We start from the raw sequence: 18,156 nt of genomic DNA on the forward strand, positions 1-18,156 counted from the left end.
TCTGAAAAATTATTTCTGAAAATGTTTAAAGAAAATGCCATTTTTATTGTTTCAACAATTTTTGTATTCCAGTATTCCCGTCAATTCAAATATATATTTTTTAACCTGTGACTCTCTAATTTGCTTGTTCCCTTGAAATTAGCATCAAAAGCTTTTTATAGCTGCAAGTCAGCATGGTACAAAAAGCTTTTTGGTTATCACTTCCCTAACCTGTTAGCAACTTCCCTCAACTGGGGCTTTTCCAAAATAAGAGAGTAATTTCAATTACTTCTTCACTTTTCCTATTATTTATTTTCTTCTTTTGTTCATACATAAAAAGCAAAATGAAGTAGGCCATGTAAGCGAATGACCTTTTCCATAGGCATAGCTGTTGTTTCCCAGTAGAATGGAGTCATTTCTCCTTGACCAAGAGAAAGACTTCTCCACACCAATATATTTTTTTCTACCAGCCTCCCAGTTTGATGTTGCTTGAATGTTTAAAATTTGATGTACTCTTAGCAAGATTTTAATACATTTAAGAATCAAATACCTATAACAAAATTTTAAAAACAGAAATATGCATTGTTACAAAATATTAAGACACAGCCAACCCATTGTGATAATCTGGGAAGATGTTCTGAACCACAAATCAAGAAAGCGCATCTACCTAAATACGATTTAACTACAAATTAGGTAACGTTTTTGGAGGCAGCTATAATGCTGTTCTTTTCACTCCAAAATGTCCTTCTCCCAAAGCCTTCTAAATCTAATTAGGGATTGAACCACCTCAAAAACACAAGATGTGAGGAGATAAGGGGTACAAGTTGCAGCTGGAACAGAAAGTTTCAGGTGAAGATGGTATGAAATGGAAATGGAGGAGGGAGAGTTTGAGAAAAACTGCAAAGGAAAAAGAGTGGAAGTTAATATTAAAAATGTACCGGACACAATAAAATACAGAATAAGCACTACAGAAAATTAAAATCAGTAGTGTGGAGGAATATCTGTAGAAGATTTCTTATAAGCACAAGAAAAGGTCAACGAAATGAGATATATATATTTATAAGAGGAAGTCATAGATGGACCAATGAAGAAATAATAGATGCAGAGAGAGGGAGCTCCAGCATCAGAATTACAGGCATTTATGGAACAAGAGCAGTAATCAAAATCATAATCTGAGAATAATCAGCAGCATTGTAAATAAAGACCTTGAGTATTCCATTCAAAAAGGCTCACCATTTTCGGTAAAGACTGGATACATCCTGATTATAACTTAAATTTTATATCAAATACTAACACAACAAAACCAAAGTACTATAAGCTTTCAGGCAGAAACATAAAACACACAAGCAAAGGAATAATCAGATTTCTCCTCTGCAGGTCTCAATGTCAAGGGTCAATGAAGTGTGTTTACAGCTTGGAGGAAAAAGAAGTAGTACCATATCATGCAGCATTGCCTTTCCTGTATGAAATGCAAAGATTGAATCATATGCCAGCCATGCATCCAACTAATAATACTTAGCCAGACAAGAGTTAAAAACTCATACATGAAAAATTGATATTATGAAAGGACTGGGATTTGTTTTAAAATACTTCTAAATATGTATTGTATGTGTGGACAAAAATGAAAACCTAAAGATGTTTAGCAAATAATTTTTATATCATATAAAAAAGAGCAGACTCAGAAATCCCACTTCTAGGTATTTACCCAAGAGAAATGAAAAACTTTGTTAACATAAATCCTGCATGTGAATGTTTATAGCATTTTTTCATACTTACCCAAAACTAAAAGCAACTCAAATATCTAGCTGGTGAATGAATAAACAAACAGTTGTACGTATGTGCAATAGAATGCCAGTCAGCAATTAAAAAGGTGCAAACTATAGATACCTGCAACCACAAGAATGATTTTCAAATATATTATGCTAAAAAGTCAGTCTCAAAAAGCTACATATGGTGTGATTCCATTTATGTAACATTTTGGAAATGGCAGATTGTAGGGACAAAACCAACCAGTGGTTGCCAGGAGCTGAGGGTGGGGGAAGAGGCTGACTATACAGGGGCAACCTGAGAGCATTTTTGGGGTGATGGAATTGTTCCAAATATTGGTTGTGGTAGTGGTTACACAACTGTATGGGTTTGTCAAAACTTAAAATTGTATACATCCCAAATAGAATTTTAATATATGTGAGTTTTTAAGTAGGGAAAAAGAGAAGCAGTGTAATCACGAAAGGTAATATCGACATAGCAATGTGAACATACTTAAACACTGAACCACACACTTCAAAGTGGTTAGGATGGTAAATTTTATGTTATGTGTATTTTGTCACAATTTTTAAAATTTTAAATTTAAAGCTACCAAAATAATGTTTGTATAATGGACTATGATGTAATCATTAAAGTAATTTTTCCAAAGAATTATCAGTGAAATGAGAAAATGCTTATAATATTAGATTAAAACAAATACTAGGGTGAATTAACAGTATGATTTTCAATCCTGTAAATGGCAGAAACAATGGAGGATTAAATGACAAAAGAATAAAGTTCTTGGTGACAGGATTTTGAGTGTCTACCTCTATACTTCTTGGCACATTACTGGTTTGCACTTATTCCTTTTGTAATCAAGAAAAATGGAAGCATCAGAAAGCATATGCAATGAGTGTTACATTGCTGACTCTATCAATCATTTCATATAGGCTCATATTTAAATCATACTGGCAAAAAAAATGACCTCCTATCCACTTTAAAATTATTTGTTCCCATAGAAATAAATATTTTAATAACAATTGAAATAGTATCTATTGACTTTTAATTCAAAATGATTAAGCCTGTGTTTAGCTCTCCTGGCTCCAAATTTGCCGTTGAATTCACCAGGAAATCATAAAGGGAAAAAATATGTAACTCCATTGAAAAACTGGGAAAAGTGCCATGAAGAGATCAGATATTTTTAAGGAGTTTATGTAAAATATAGAAGACAAGCACTGGACTGAGGAAAGTACCCGTTGGATGGAATTCCAGTCTCCCAAAGGAAAACTCTGCCTGGAAAATGAGTGGCAGGGTCCCAGAGCTAGTGGCTGTTGGGGAAGATAGGTTATGTGGTGGTCATCCCTGGAAAATTCTCAAACTTACCAGTATTAGCATCCCAAGAATGCTGTTCCAGTATGACTTTGTAGAATCCCATTTGGTAAGGTCAATGGTTGAAATAAAATAGGCTGGCTGCAGTAGCTCACGCCTGAAATCCCAGCACTTTGGGAGGCCGGGGCAGGTGGGTTGCTTGAGGCCAGGAGTTCGAAACCAGCCTAGCCAACATGATGTAACCCCATCTCTACTAAAAATACAAAAATTAGCTGGGCGTGGGGGTGTGCGCCTGCAATCCCAGCTACTCTGGAGGCTGAAGCTGGAGAATTGCTTGAACCTGGGAGACGGAGGTTGCAGTGAGCCGAGATCAAGCCATTGCACTCCAGCCTGGGTGACAGAGTGAGACTCTGTCTCAAAAAAAAAGGAAGCGTTACTTCAAGCAAATTTCTAACAGAGACTGTTGTACTAATTAAAGGAAGACAGCGAGTGCCCTGCTAACTTGAGTTGCTTCAGTAACGGAAGAGAAATGTCCTAGTGGAGACATGCTACACAAATGCTCCTACATGTACCTTTTCCCCTTTTCATTATAGAAAAGAATACATGTATTCACACATGAGACACACACGTATTGTACATTAATTGTAGTGGTTATATGGACCCTTGGGTAAGAATTGCATGTGAGTACTACTATTAACTAAAGAATTCATTCTTATTTAATATGACACTTCCACAAGACTTTTTGGCCCCCGAACCTTGAAAATTAGTTTCTTAGAATTAAACTTTGAATCTTTGGGGTAATGTGCACTAGTAAAAGTTTTACAGGGAACCAATGCCTTGTATTTGCTTTTTTTTTTTTAATGCTTGCCTCTTCTATGAAATCATTATTTCTTCTTTCTTTTTTCCTTTAGGAATTGTGAAGGGCAGAACATTCGGTACAAGACATGCAGCAATCATGTAAGTCCTAAAATAAAATTATTTTATCCAATACAATATGTTCTTAAGTTAAAATATTCCAATGTGTACTCTAAAACTAATGGTCTCTTAATACCCTTTGTGGAAAACTTAAGTATTTCTTTAATTGACAACAGATTTTGTATATCAAATATCTTCCATTTATACTACCTTTTTAGGCCATATCACATTCATGATCTAATTTGGTAAGTATTTAATAATTTCTGAAGTCATAGAAACAATATAATATCAGCAAGCTCCTTCAAAGTTCAGAATGCTTTTATGTTCATTATCTTACCTGACTTTCACCCTGTCTCTGGGCAGCTGAGGTGCGGCTATTTCTCTTTTGCGAGTGAGAGGACTGAGGCTGAGCGAGGTAAAATTATTTTTCGAAGGTCACATAGGAAGAGTAGACTTACTTGAACTGGTCTGTTGTTATTTCTACCTCAGTGTCATGGAATACTATAGGTGACCCATCAGCAAATCACACAGAAATATACAAAACCCTACTCTTATTTTACATCAGTCAACACTAAAAATAAAAATTCAAATATCTTGCTTTAGAAATTTGAAAATAAGGCCAGGCGCATTGGCTCATGCCTGTAATCCTAGCACTTTGGGAGGCTGAGGCAGGCGGATCACTTTAGGGTAAAAGTTCAAGACCAACCTGGCCAATGTAGTGAAACCCCATCTCTAGAAAAATACAAACTTAGCTGGGCTTGGTGATGCATACCTGTAGTCCCAGCTACTTTGGAGGCTGAGGCAGGAGAACTGCTTGAGTCGGAGGTTGCAATGAGCCAGGATCGCGCCACTGCACTCCAGCCTGGGTGACAGAGTGAGACTCTGTCTCAAAAAAAAAAAAAAAAAATGACAAAAAATAAACACTAGAAAGAATCCATTCTATTTTCCATTCAAAACATTTCCTAGTTATCAGTAAGAAGCTAACTAGAGGTACTTGGCACTTGCCTCCTCATACACAAAAAGACCAAAACAACAAATAAACAACTACAATTAGACTAGAGTGTCTGAGGGAGAGCACTGGAGTATAGCAAGGGAATAGCAGAATGCCTGTGGCACACAGTAACTCAAGATGGCAGCATAGGGAGGAGGGCGAAGTACTCTGCCTCTACTACTCCATCTCCCCTGTCGGGTAAGCAGGGAGCCCCCAGTAGCCCCTATTACCACTGCAGACACATGTAGTCCTTGCTACAGGAGAATGCGGCAGTCCTCACAGGCCCTGAGCCCAGTTTCAGGGAGCTGCCTGGAGTTCCCACAGCTGCATTGCTTCATAGTAGGAGCTCACATTGTGCACTGCCCACCTGCCATGACCCAGGCTGTTATGGCACAGTGCCACCCTGAAACTGGAGCCACTGCTAGAGTGTGCTCTACTCTGGGGAACCGTAACCACTGATCTTTCCATCCCTGAGGCTCCACTATCATTCTTACATGCTCACACAGATGACTGCAGCACCACAACCCCAGCTATTTAGAACCTAGGCCCAGTGAAATGGTGGTGACTCTTGCATCCAAGTCCACATGGCACCCTTCCCTGCAAAGAACAGGTGATCCTGCACAGTTGTGCATGTACCTCCAGCTTGAGAACCAGCCTAGTGACCCTTTCTCTGGCAAAGCTGCACCACTACTGCTCTAAACTCCTGCAGCCTAGGCCATTGAGGCGTTCACAGATATTACTACATGGATTACAGCTGATGAAACTGTATGGAGACCCAACTACTGTGTCCACCCAGAACCAATGTGAATTCACACTACTCAGCTGACACCCTAGGACACATTTTTAGGAAAAAGTCTTTCCTTATAAAAGCTACTCTGTAAAATTAGAAGCAAAAACAGATTCAGTAGATGCACGGATATCAAAGTAGATACACAAGGCTGGGTGTGGTGGCTCACGCCTGTAATCCCAGCACTTTGAGAGGCGGGGGCAGGCAGATAACTTGAAGTCAGGAGTTTAAGACAAGCCTGGCCAACATGGTGTAACCCTGTCTCTATGAAAATACAAAAATCAGCCAGGTGTGGTGGCACACACCTGTAATCCCAGCTACTTGGGAGGTGAGGCAGGAGAATCGCTTGAACCTGAGAAGTGGAGGTTGCAGTGAGCTGAGATCACACCACTGCACTCCAGCCTGGGTGACAGAACCAGATTCCATCTCAAACAAACAAGCAAAAAACAAAGCAAAGTAGATACACAAGAAACTTGAGAAAGCAAAGAAACATGACACCTTCAAAGGAATACAATTCTCCAGTAACCCCAAAGAAAAGGAAACTTACAAAATGCCTGAAAAAGAATTCAAAGTAGTGATCTTAGGGAAACTTGTGAGATACAGAAGAATACAGATAAAAAATTTAATGAAATCATTTGAATTTACAATAGCTATATTTACAATAGCTACCAAAAAGTAAGATACTCAGGAATAAATTTAACCAAGAAAGTAAAAGATCTTTACATTAAAAATTATAAAACATTAATGGCCGGGCATGGTGGCTCACGCCTGTAATCCCAGCACTTTGGGAGGCTGAGGCAGGTGGATCACGAGGTCAGGAATTCAAGACCAGCCTGGCCAACATACTGAAACCCCATCTCTACTAAAAATACAAAAAATTAGCTGGGTGTGGTGGCAGGCAATTGTAATCCCAGCTACTTGGGAGGCTGAGGCAGGAGAATCACTCGAACCCAGGAGGTGGGGTTTGCAGTGAGCTGAGATTGCGCCATTGCACTCCAGCCTGGGCGACAGTGCAAGACTCTGTCTCAATAAATAAATAAATTAATTAATTAAATAAAACAGTAATGAAATAAAGAGGGTGCAAAAAGAGGTTCTCATGGATTGGAAAAATTCATATTGTTAAAATGTCCTTACTATCCAAAGTGATACACAGATTTAATACAATCCCTGTTAAAATTCCAGTGACATTCTTCACAGAAAAAAAGAAACCGTAAAACTTGTATAGAATCACAAAAAGACTCTGAACACCCAAAGCAATCTTGATTAAAAACAAACAGACACTGGAGGCATCACATTACCTGACTTCAAAATATACCACAAAGTGATAGTAACTAAAACAGCACGACATTGGTGTAAAAATACACGTAGATCAATGGCACAGATTAGAGAGTCCAGAAATAAGTCCACATACCTACAGCCAACTGATTTTCAACAAGGGTGCCAAGAATACACACTGGGGAAGGGACAGTGTCTTCAATAAATGATGCTGGGAAAATTGGATGTCTATATGCAGAAGAATAAAACTGGACCCCTATCTCTCACCGTGTACAAAATCCAACTAAAAATAAAGACTTAAATGTAAGACTTGAAAATATGAAACTGATAGAAGAAAACAGAGAAAATACTTCATGACGTTGGACTGGGTAAGGATTTTTAAAATATGACCTCAAAAGCACAGACAATAAAAGCAAAAATAGACAAATGGGATTATATTAAACTAAAAAGCTTATGTACATCAAAGAGAACAATCAAGAGTAAAGAGACAACCTGTAGAATGGGAGAAAATATTTGCAAACTAGACAGCTGGACAAGGAAATAATATTTAGAATATATAAGGAATTCAAACAACTCAATAGCAAAAAAACCCAAAACAAGTAATTTGATTTAAAAATGGGCAAAAGGCCTTAATGGACATTTCTCAATAGAAGACATAAATACCAACCCAGGTGTATGAAAAAATGCTTAACATCACTAATCATCAGAGAAATACAAATCAAAACCACTATATCACCTAATTCCACTTAAAATGATTATTATCACAAAGACAAAAGACAAGTGTTTCTGAGGATGTGGAGAAAAGGGAACCCTTATATGTTATTAGTGAGAATGTAAATTAGTTCAGTGTTTGTGAAAAATAGTATGGAGTTCCTCAAAATTTTAAAAATAGAACTACCATATGATCCAGCAATCCCATGACTGATTATATATTCAGAGGAAATGAAATCAGTATATCACAGAGATATCCTCACTCACGTGTTTATTGTAGCACTATTCACAATAGCCAAGGTATGGAATCAACTTAAGTGTCCAACAATGAATGAATGGATAAAGAAAATGTGGTATATATACGCAATGAAATACTATGCAGCCATAAAAAGAAGGAAGTGCTGTTATTTGTGACATGGATGAATCTAGAGGATATTATGTTAAGTGAAATAATCCAGGCACAGAAAGACAAATATCACATAATCTCATTCATATATGGAATCCAAAAAAAAACTTGATATCATAAAAGTGGGCAATAGAACAGTGGTTACCAGAGACTGGGGAGGGCAGGGGGCAGGTAGAGATTGGGAGAGGTTAGTCAAGAAAGTTACAACTAGCAAGGAAGGATGATTTTTGGTGTCCTATTGCACAGTAGAGTAACTATAGTAAACAGCGAGACATTGTATATCTCAATTTAGCCAGAAGAGAGGATCTCGAATGTTCCCACTACAAAGAAATGATAAATTTTTGAGGTGGTGAACATGCTAATTACCCTAATTTGTTCATTATGTAATGTATACATGTATTGAAACATCACATTGTTCCCCATAAATATGTGCAATTTGTGGAGCCCTAAGGAGTTGAAAGAAAACTGAAAAAATGGGCTTAGCTGGCAGAAACAGAAATAGGGGGTAGAGAGGAACAAATGTTCTGAGAAGTAGGGTCAACTGCAAATGGCTCACTAGCACACAGGCATCCTGTTACAAGCATCCAAATCACAGCCCACCTGCACCACGCATCCTGTCGGCAAACATTAAGCCCAAGTAGCACGACCTAAAAAACTCCCCTCCAATCCCTGCCTCTTTGCAGACAGCAGACAGCCTTCCCTCTGCTGTATTGCCCATTGCTTGCTGGCAGTATATCTCCCCTTTTCTTTAAATAAATCTGCCTTTCCAGACTCATTACTGTCTTGGTAAATTCCTTTACTGACTATGTGTCGGCCCCAGGCAATCACTAACCATGACATTTTATGTGTTTATTAAAACTTTTAAAAACATTTCCCTCATTGGTGGTGTAGACCCAAATCGAAATGACAGGAATTAAAAGGAAATTCTGAAAATCTGGAGATCTCATTTCAAATGGGATTGATTTATTTTTATCCAATTTTCTCAATTGGCTGTAACTAATTTATTTTAAAAGATCAATTACTGGGGCTTTGTCTGTCTTTCTCCCTTCTCTGTCCCAAGCCAGTGTGAGACATCAGTCCTGGGTAAGGGTTTCTAATCTATGGATCAAGCTTTTTCTTGGTGAGTAGGCCCACAAGTTCTATGGGAGTAGAAAGCCAGCAGTCTTTAGCAACAGCTTTTGACTGAGAGCTCAAGCCATATTTGCAGTCCATTTCTACCAACGATGAAGCTGACATTTCTATCTGTGTCTCTCCACTGGTTCCAAACTTGAATGGGAAAAAATGGGTGCTTATTTACTGGGGCACTCAAACTCAAATATCACTTAGCCAGAAGTACCAGATTTTTATCAACCGAGTCCTTGGAGGGATTTTGGAGCACTACACAAATGTTTCACATCTCTGGTGATTTGAATTGAATCACACTTGATGTTGAGTGACACATCTGCTTGTGAATGCGAATTAACTGAGCTGAAAGTCCAGATGGGGCATGTAGAAGGGAGAGAGAGACCTGAACACAAAGGCAAGCATGTCAGTGCCAACGTAGTCTAGCCTTCCTTTTAAACAAGCATGTGGGTGCATTAGCAACCTCAGAGTTTTATCCATGAGGCTTTTAGATCTACCACCTTTTTCGTGGGTGCATTAGTTGTTTTTATTGCTGCAGTAACATGTTACTATAAATATAGTGGCTTAAAACAAGACAAATGTATAACCTTATGGTTCTGAAGGCCCAAAGTCTGACACAGGTCTTACTGGGCTAAAATTAACATATAGGCAGGGCTACATCATTCTGGAGGCCTAGGGAAAAATTAATTTCCTTTTTTTCCCAGCTTCTAGAGGCCACCCATATTCCTTGGCTTGTGATTCCTTCTTCAGTCTTCAAAGCCAGCAACGTTGCATCTGTTTGAACATTTTTCTTTTTCTTTTGAGACTGAGTCTCACTCTATCACCCAGGCTGGAGTGCAGTGGCATGATCTCGGCTCACTGCAACCTCTGCCTCCCAGGTTCAAGCGACTCTCCTGCCTCAGCCTCCTGAGTAGCTGGGATTACAGATGCTAACCAGAATGCCCAGCTAATTTTTGTATTTTTAGTAGAAACAGGGTTTCACCATATTGGCCAGGCTGGTCTCGAACTCCTGACCTCAAGTGATCCGCCTGCTTCGGCCTCCCAAAGTGCTGGGATTACAGGCATGAGCCACTGCACCCGGCCTGAACATTTTTCTGTAGTCATATCTTCCTGTGACTGCAGCTGGGCATTGTTCTTCCACCTAGATAATCCTAGATAATTTCTCTGTCTCAAGGTCTCTAACTTTAGTTATGTGTGCAAAGATCCTTTTGCCATGTAAGGTAACATAGTCGCAGGTTCCAGAGGTTAGGTCCTGGACATCTTGTGGGCCAAGGTGGTGCATTATTTTGCCCAACACAGTGGGATAGATAGCTAAAGTTTTCTTTGGTCTGACAATTTCCTTGTAGTCATTCAAGAACAAATTTCAAAACAGTATGATTTCCAGCAATAAGTTGTGAAACTATTTAAAACGATTTATTTTAAACCCCAGATCACGATGTTACATTTTAGGATCTCATTCTAGAGTTTCTCTGTGTGTGTATCACTCTGCTCTAGCTAATTCCAAAAAGGAATCTATTATCAACACAAGTGTTAGAGTATTGTGCCACATAGTACAGACATAAAATATAATCTGCTAAAATTATGCACATTAGGTGAAATGGTTAGGACTTTAGTGTACTTGAGTGAAGATATGATGCCCCTGAAGCTCTCTGGGCCTTGGGGGTTACCTGTGGTCTCTAATTTATGGTCCCTCTGGGAGAATGTGGCAGAAATCTTTCTAGGCTGGTAAGAAATAGATGCTTGGGGTAGGGTAGGAAGGAGGTGGAGAAGCAAGTGCTGCCCTTTTTAGTTCTCAGAGTTGGAATCCTTAGAGAGTCCTAAGAGAGGTTTCATAAGAATGTAGCATCAGTTGCTATGCTTGTCATTGCAAACTCAGAATTTCCAACAAAATTCCTTATTTGGGAAATAAGGGAAGGTTGTGACAGTGGAAGTGTCCAGAGTATCCCTTTGTCTCCACGTGCCACAGTATCTGCAGCTGTGCATGCCTAAGCTGTGTTGCAAACCAGAGGTGCATAAATGAAGCCTCAGCTTCAGCGCTGATAATCTGTAAGAGCCCATTCCTACACAGGAGAGATCATGCAAGTATATTTCTGAAAATACTATAGAAACATTGCAAACACGTTGAGTGCCATAAGTGGATGTAACCACAATGAGCTTGGAGTATGAATATGGTTACATCTTTTTTTTCCATGTAATTAATTGAACTGCTTCCTGCTTTATTAATTGGGGGCTCAAAATATCCACCTCACCATAGCAGGAGTGGGGACCAGTCTGCAACCCACCCCACCTCAAGTGGAGAGAGGACCAAGTTCTGATGAGCATCCCCCTGCTGTTACTTCTCACTGCCTTCTCACTGCCATGCAATGCCTTACTGAAGACTGGCCACACTAGTTCAGTGGTTAGTGGAGTTCATTTTACCTGGAAGTGGGGATGGTCATTCACTCTTCTGAAGGAAGTTGCCTTTAGTGATTCTAAGATGAGGAGTTCTTTTGAGGGAGACTTGCCCCCTGATTCAAACATGCCTACACCTATATTTCCAGGACCATAAAAGCCCTGTATTGAGGGACAGCAGGGTCTTTCAGTCCCATCCAAGAGATGTCATCATCAATGGCCAAACTCAGTCTCTATCAGAGTAGTCTGCTGTATGGAGAAGGAGGTGTTTCTGTCAGTGAGCCTTGGAGATCTAACACTGGATCATATTCCAGAGATTGCTAAAGGTTCTATTTCTCCATGGGAATGTCTGAAGACTCAGGCTCTCAGCCTTAAGACCATGGGCTATTGTCTATATGTGTTGACTTCCTCACACTTAACCGAAATAATAATAATAATAATAGCTCATACTTATTAAGTACTTCCTGAATGCTAGGCATTATTCTAAGTGCCATTTCATGAATAAATTAATGTAATCCTCACACTAACCCTGAGAAGTATGTGCTATTTTTATTTCCACATTTACAAAGGAGATTTAAGTAACCTGCCCAAGGTCACAGAACCGAATTTAACCTCAGACAGTCAGGTTTCGGTGAGTGCACTCCTAACCACTCTACTACACTGTACAAGAGTATGGAAAGGCTGTAAGCTTTGTCAGATAATAAAATGATGCTGCAGACAGCAGTAGCTAAAGCATGGTAGCTTTTGGCAACACATAAGCACAAGAATTGCTGTGGTATTGGAGGGACATTATACTTCCAGATACCATTGTAGAAAATCTAACTCTGGAACTGTAGGGCAAACCTTCTAAATAATCTTAGTTGGCAAGGGTCAGAGATCAGGGAAGAGCAGGGAATTAATTGAAAGAAACACAACTGAAGGGAGTCAGAGAAAGGAAATCCTCCATGGCTATTGGTTTTCTACTACTCCAGCAGCCTGGGTTGGATCCCTAGCATAGGAGAGGATCCGGCTTAACGAGGACAGACTCTGACAGTTGCATTTCAGAATTCTGCCCACCTCAGCAGAAGACACTAAAGAAAAAAAATTCAGGCACCCAAGAAAAGATAAAATGTTCTTTTGTTATGAAGCCTAGTTGTAACAGGGACATGCCTTCACAGCACATAGATGAAGAGGAAGAAATTCCACCCCTGGTGTGCAGGAGATCATGCCTCAAATGGCAGGAGTGGAAGGCATATCCAGGTCATGAGGACCACACCACCCTCCCTGAGAATTCAGACTTTGGTTCAGTGGCTCTCCTTGGGTTCATTCTGTCAGGGGAGATGGAGATTTGGGCTTTGGGCCTGCAAGATTATGGAACAGAACATGCCTGGGTACGTACGTGCCATGGCTCCTGGGTGACTGCTGTCTTCACACATAACCCACTGATCAGCACTTAACATATATCCTTATAACCAGAGACTGGCCCCTGAGTCCTAGATAAAGAATTATCCTTATCGGGGTATTTTGGAGCAAATGGAGAATTTCTAAGAGAAGTCATGCATCTCAGCAGGGAGGTCTGATACCTGAATTCACTGATGAGTCATGTTTTCATAGCAGGATTTATGGGATGAAAGGCAATGATGGAAGAGGCAAAGGGAAAATAATTTTAAGATAAGTATATCATCGTTTGGTAAGGATGTTTTTGTAGCATGAACACATTTTTCTATGAGCACAGAGGGAGGCCTGGTGTACTTGCAGAGGGGGCTCCCAGGGCTCCTTCTTGACTTTACAGAAGGGACATTTGATGTGACCCTTGAAGGATCCCTCATACCATGGATCCTATGAATGGCTGGAATCTGACAATTTTCCATTCAGTATTTCTCTTGAAGGTGTTCTTTTTTTTTTCCTTGTCATTACTCCTACTCTGGGCAAGAGTCACCCCCTCTCATGTCTGTCTCCAGAGCTTCAGGCCATCTTGCGATTCTACTGTTCCTAAAATGCCATCTTTTATATTTTAGTCCCCTCCGTGGATCCTTATTGCTTTTAAATCTCCTCACGTGCATTCAAGGACCTTCTTATCTTCAGGTAAGATTTATCTCTTATTTAAACTCCCAACTTTCACCCTTTCTGGACAAGGCTGCACACTGCTCCTTATAGATAACGAACTTATTTCTGCTGTTTCTCTTTTGTTATGTCGTTTCCCAAATCTTGTCCTGTTTACATCACACCATCCTTTAAATCCATCTGAGATTTCACCTTTCCACAATTCCTTATTTGCCAACTCTAGCTTATAGTGGCCACCAACAATTTATTTTTATGCTAGAAATGTTGTCATTTGTTATATAAAAGAATCACAAAATTTAGCTCATAGTACAACTTGGATATGAAGTTAAAATAAAATTTTAAAATTTGCTTGTAGCAACAATATTATTTCTCCTGAGTCCCTACTTGCTGGTTATTGGGAGAGGGGATTGGGAGGGGGATTGCCTAAATGTCCGATCCACATGAAAGCTTGGTCCAGTTCTACTATATAAATAATCTCAGGTAATGGCTTGTCTGTCCTGCATAAAAATACTCAGTTTATTAGATAATCTTTCATTCCTGGCTTCTATACAGAAGTTGCCCCCAGGTTTTACAAATCCCCATGGTTTTAGGAGGGGAAGGAGACCTTGTTTTCAAGATGGTTTGGGAAATGGGTGCCTTTTGTCATTTGTTGGCTGTGGCAGCCACCTCCTCTTCCTTTCTCTTCCCTTCTCCTCCTCTCCATCCTCCCCTTCTCTCTTCCTCCTATCCTTCTTCTCCTCTTTCTTCTTTTCTGAGCTTTCCAGACTGGCTACCTGCACTGACTGACACTTCCTTTTTATTACTTCTATCAGGTTAGAGTCAAGTCTTGCTGATATGGAATCTATTCTTATTAACTTCATCTAATCAATTGTACAATTTAACTCTTGGATAACAATTCTATGTCCTTCATTGCATTCCTACTTTAAGTCTACAAATACCAGTGATAACACTTGTTCAGTGTGTTTCATGTGTATAGAAGCTACATCTCCAATAAGATAACAAGCTCATTGAATGACAGTGGTGGATTATATTTTTTTGTGTGTGTTCTCTCTAGCATGTGACCTAGGGCAAAGCCCATCAAGTATATTTCATAAATAAGTGTTGTTTTCAACTTAACTGATATGAAAAAAATGCTTCTCAGGGAAAGGAAAGCAGAAGAATGTTTGGCATTTTGCTCCCTAAATGTCAAATAGACTGTTTAAGACACAAGAATCCCTAGCTTGTCTTGAGCTGGGATGTGGGACCTAGCTGAGCCAGATTAGGCAAGCTTAGTGTTGACACTGGAAGAATGTGAAGTGAATGAAAGCATTTAATATAAGCAGTCAGTGTCTCCCACATTTACTAGAAAGCAGTATTCTGTAATAGAGTGCTTTTTACTTTGAGAATCAGTCTTGGCTTTGTCATATCCTAGTGTGTGTCTTTGGACTAGTGGCTAAAAACTTTCTAGGTCACAGTTTTCTCCATTTGTAGAGTGAGGGTAACAATCCTGACCTACCTAGTTCAAAGGGTGGTGGTAAAAAGAGAATGTCAGTGATTATCCCTGGGAAACTAAAAAGCATGATCCGGATATCAGGCTGCCTTAATCAGATAGCATCATGTGCTAAGAACAGAAGTCCACTTAGATTAGCTCAGGACAAAGGGGATTCACTGGATGGATATGTGGGTTTTAAGGGAATTTAAGCATAAGCAGACCTTAAGGGCCTGGAGCCAGAAATCAGAAAATGAGGAACACAGGTTACTTATTCCTATTTAAATGCATAGTTTACTGTCTTTCTTCCTGCTTTCTTACCGAATTCATTCTTCTGTGCTGTGGGAACTGGCTTGCTTTGCTTCAACATGAATCTTATAAAAGAAATGGCCAGTCCAACCCCAGATTGATATGAGTTCTTAGCTCTCTTAGCTCCAGCTCTTTTGTTGCAATTCCAAATTTCTGGGAAAGATTGACCTGGTGTGGACCAGATGTTTGCCTCTGGATAGTCAGCTGGGGCCAAGGGGGCTGGTCACATGTACAAATCTGGTCACCCTGAGGCTGACATCCTAAGGTGTCTTCCGCTAATTAACTCTTGTTAATTTTGTGAAACTTCATTGGTTTATGGAATTTAAGGGAGTTGAGAGTTAGCTAGCCGGCACATTCAGTCCCTAGAGAATGCTTGCCATTGAGCCTAATGCAAAGAAGTTGCTTGCATCCTGCTCTCTTAGACACTTTCCTTTGGTTGGTTTCAAAGAGTGAGATATAGAGAAAACTAGCCGTGGCTGGAGGAAGATGAGGTGATGTAATTTTATAACTGATGATCCTTCCTATGGCCAGATGGAGGATACAGTCCTCATTTCAACAGAGAAAAGTCATCGGGCCTGGCACGGTGGTTCATGCCTGTAATCCCAGTACTTTGGGAGGCCAAGGCAGGCAGATTGCCTGAGCCCAGGAGTTTGAGACCAGCATGGGCAACATGGCAAAACTGTCTCTACAAAAAATTAGCTGGGTGTAGTGGCGCGTGCCTGTAGTCCTAGCTACCTGGGAGGCTGAGGTGGGAGGATCACCTGAGCTCTGGAGGTCGAGGCTGCAGTGAGCTGTGATCATGCCACTGCGCTCCATCCTAGGTGACAGAGTAAGACCCTGACTAAAGAAAAAGTCATCCAGTTTTAGTCTTCTTCAGTTTGACTTGCTTCTATGAGTGTAATCTGGTTTAATTTTGCTAAGACAACAAAAATGTGGATGCAATATAGGATTTTGGAATGTTTCACAGCAAAGTAATACAACTAATCTCAGAAGAATGTTAGTTAATTAATTAATTAATTCTATGTATTCCCTATCTACTTCCAAAAGGGATTTAAGGAAGTTTATAAAGGCCAAAAGTGTAAACAATAAAAGACAAACATCAAGTAGCAAAAAGAGGAAAATTGTATTTAAAAATCCTGGCTGATAATTTATAAATATCTATTTGTGGAAAAAAATAAAGCTAGATTTCTGACTTAAACCATTCATCTAAATAAATTCCAAATATAACAAATAGTTAAATATGACTGCTAATCTAGAAAGGAACTAGGAAAATACATTTAAGTATTTATCTGTTCTCAGAGCAGAGTGGGAAAGCATTTCTAAGCCCATTAATAAAGAAAGAAACCTTAAGGGGAAATATTAATAGAGCTGACTACATGAAAATGTAAAACTTTTTGACTTTACAAAGTACCAAAAAAAAAATGAAATGGGGAAAATATTTCCAACAGAAATGACAAAGAGTTGATAATTTCACTATGAAGTTTAATAGTTTCATCTGCTGAAAATAATAAAAAGACAAAAATGCCAATGGATAAAGGCTATAAAACAAATTTTTGAAGAATTAATACAAAAAGCAAACATACATGAAAATATATTAAACAATAAAAAGAAAAATGCAAGCTGGGCACGGTGGCTCACACCTGTAATCCCAACACTTTGGGAGGCTGAGGTGGGTGAATCACTTGAGGTCAGAAGTTTGAGACCAGCCTGGCCAACATTGTGAAACCCCATCTCTATGAAAAATACAAAAGAAATTAGCCGGGCATGGTGGCAGGCACCTATAATCCCAGCTACTTGAGAGGCTGAGACAGGAGAATCACTTGAACCTGGGAGGTCCAGCCTAGGTGACAAAGCAAGACTCTATTTCAGAAAGAAAATGCAAATGAAAACAATGAAGTTATATTTTATACTTTGGATTGGAAAAAAAACTAGAAAATTATAATGGAGGGCAATTTTGCAATATTTTGAATAGTCTATAAAATGTGCATAACCTTGGACTCAGAAATTTTATTTCCAGAAAGAAGTCCTTGGTAAATAATCAAGATTTGTGTGAATATTTAGATACAAAAGATCTATGTTATTTATTCTTTTGTTGAGTAGAAACTATTTTCCAAAGTTTTTAGAATGAATATTTATTACTTTCATAATACAAAAAAGAATACTTTATGGTGTTTTTTTTTTTTTTTTTTTTTTTTTTTTTTGCGATAGAGTCTCGCTCTGTCACTCAGGCTGGAGTGCAGTGGCACAATCTTGGCTCACTGCAGCCTCCACCTCCTGGGTTCAAGCAATTCTCCTGCCTCAGCCTCATGAATAGCTGGGACTACAGGCATACGCCACCACACCCAGCTAATTCTTGTATTTTTCATAGAGACGGGATTTCACCATTTTGGCCAGGCTGGTCTGGAACTCCTGACCTCAGGTGATCTGCCCGCCTCAGCCACCCAAAGTGCTGGGATTACAGATGTGAGCCACGGCGCCTGGGGGCTATATTGCTTTTTCGTATCTGTTTTCTTTAATTATGAAGTTTGCATATCAAAAGTAGATTTTTGATGAGTAAAGTAACACTTTTCTCAACTAGTATCTTGCTTTGGAAATATCTGGTGGGCAGAATCAGTAATTTAGTAGAAAGACCAATGAGTCATCAATATTTGTACAAAAATGTTTTATTATGAGAGCAACTGAAGGCA

At 39.3% G+C, this 18,156-nt stretch overlaps 1 pseudogene; it reads left to right on the forward strand.

Annotated features, from left to right (window-relative positions):
* The window catches only part of LOC129050566 (ADAMTS-like protein 3), a 117,374-nt pseudogene that overhangs the window by 31,261 nt on the left and 67,957 nt on the right, over positions 1-18,156 (forward strand).

This window comes from Pongo abelii, chromosome 16 (assembly GCF_028885655.2).
Source record: "Pongo abelii isolate AG06213 chromosome 16, NHGRI_mPonAbe1-v2.0_pri, whole genome shotgun sequence".
NCBI classification, from domain to species: domain Eukaryota; kingdom Metazoa; phylum Chordata; class Mammalia; order Primates; family Hominidae; genus Pongo; species Pongo abelii.